General features: G+C 39.1%; 1 protein-coding gene across 3 annotated transcripts in view; it reads right to left on the minus strand.

Moving 5' to 3' along the window:
• Positions 1-2,156, minus strand: part of ARHGAP6 (Rho GTPase activating protein 6) — a 120,773-nt gene that overhangs the window by 65,454 nt on the left and 53,163 nt on the right. The gene's annotated exons all lie outside the window — the stretch shown is intronic.

The raw sequence follows: 2,156 nt of genomic DNA on the forward strand, positions 1-2,156 counted from the left end.
AGCACACTGGTTTCCAGCTGGCATTACAAACTACTGCATCCTAGGATGCCCTGGGATCACAGAGCTGCTCCTAAGGGTCTGATAGTATCGCAAAAGAATTCTTTCAGATGAATGAAATGCCACCTCAACACTATACAAAGAAGCACAAGACTTGCTGTGTGACATCAAAGCATTCAGAGGAAGATCTCTGAACATGGATGCACAAAGCATGGGGCCCCAACAATTAATCTTCATTAAGAAAGACTGACTTCACTAAGGTTGTTATCTAGGGTGACATCCTGTTCCCCTTGACGTCAGTAGCAAAATTATTAATGTAATGTCTCCACTAGGAAAAGAGTAAGTACAGTCCAGATGATTCTGTGTTACAGCTTGAGGCCTTGCACTAAATTTGCCTTATCTCATGCTGTATTGTATTAAGTGTATTTTTTTCAGAAAGATCACATTTTATGAAACACTGGTTTAGATATCAAAACTACTTAACGGCAATTAACACAACCACTGCATTGCCAAAGACAGACACTTCCTCACATCCTGTCTCATTCCCAAGGGTGGAAATCCATGTATTCAGTACTGCAAGGCAACCCCCGGGGGAACACTGGAAAGCTGGTACTCCACTCAGGAGACACAGAATTCACACCCACAACAGAAATACTTCATCTAGCAAGAAGGCATGAACCCATGCCCAGGTAAAGATACACATTTCAGACTATTACAGTGGTGATTTGCATTTATCAGAGTAAAAACTAACTTTAGTCTAAGGATAAACAGAGAGCAGAACAATGAGCATGCTTTCACAGCAGTATAAAAATTGTTAAAGGGAAAAATATTTCTAGATAAATCTTTCCAAGTTTTCTAAATGCCTCAGGATACTACTTCATGTTTAGAGTATTTATAAAGCATTCTCTTACAAAAACCTGATGCATAATGGATAAATATATTTGATTCCTTCTCTGACATTAATAAACCTGAATGATGTACAAAGGTATTGCACAGCAGAATATTCATCCCTAACATATGCACTCTGTACTGAACTCTTTCAGTAGATCCAGAAAACCAACCTCCAGAGGTTAGAAAGCTCCACTAAATGCATCAAAATACATGGTCAGATTTTTTTTGATTTCTTACTTCAGCAGATATCAATATTTCTTAAGGGATTTATCAAGAAGAACCACAATTAAAGCCAGGAGGGGCCAAATACCTTTTTGGAGGTGTCACAACAGAGACAGAACACCTTAAAAAGCCCAGATCCAACTTCAGAATTACAGCTGACATTTTGTCAGTCTTCACATAAACAGATGTTTGAGTATTTTCATGTGTAAGACAGAATGATGCCATACTGCAATACTCTGAATTTTGCTACAGGTTAAGGGTACAAGCAGTGCTGTCACAACCATGACCGCATGAAGTAACAACCTGAAAAAACTGCAGTAATGAAACCATCTGAGAGCACAGTAATGGGCTACAGAAGTTTCATCAATCTCAACACAAAAAATCTGGGATAACCTGGCTTTATTAAGAGGAGAATTATTTTCCCTTCCATTGGTTAATTTACTGTACATTTTGAGAGGCTAGTACTATGTTTTTCTCAAGTGTTAAAACTTGTTCCTGCTTCATTGGGAATAACATGAACTCCGCAAGCTAATGGCAGCTGAACCAAAATCCAATACAATAGCTGCACAAGTATTATTTTTAGTGGCAAAGCTGCCTTAAATAGGCCCCACTCCAAATACCAATGGAGAACACAAATGTGCTCCCAACGGCTCTCGGTGTTCAGCTGCTTGTGAAGGTGAACAAGGAACCACAGCCCATGATACAGTGAAGACTGGCACGTACTCTTTGAGTTTTCCTGTGCCACAGGTCAGGGAAAAGGGGGGCTCCGTCCTGAGGACAACTTTCGCTCAATATTGCAGGTTACAGTAATCCATTCATGCCCTGAGTGCCATCTATTCAAGCTATGTCCTTACTAAATGTAAAGCTTCCAATAAGATTCTGATTATGAAATAGTGCTCTTTCTCCTAAGCCTAATGAGATTAATGCTAAGCAAACACAACCATAAGGCTGAAACAGTATGTGAACTGTATTTAAACAATCGGAATGAAAAAAAATATTATCATATGTCCTATCTGGACATATGATCCTGAAGTAGCACAAAAAAT

This window comes from Corvus brachyrhynchos, unplaced genomic scaffold (genome assembly GCF_000691975.1).
Source record: "Corvus brachyrhynchos isolate BGI_N302 unplaced genomic scaffold, ASM69197v1 scaffold83, whole genome shotgun sequence".
Classification (NCBI taxonomy): Eukaryota; Metazoa; Chordata; class Aves; order Passeriformes; family Corvidae; genus Corvus; species Corvus brachyrhynchos.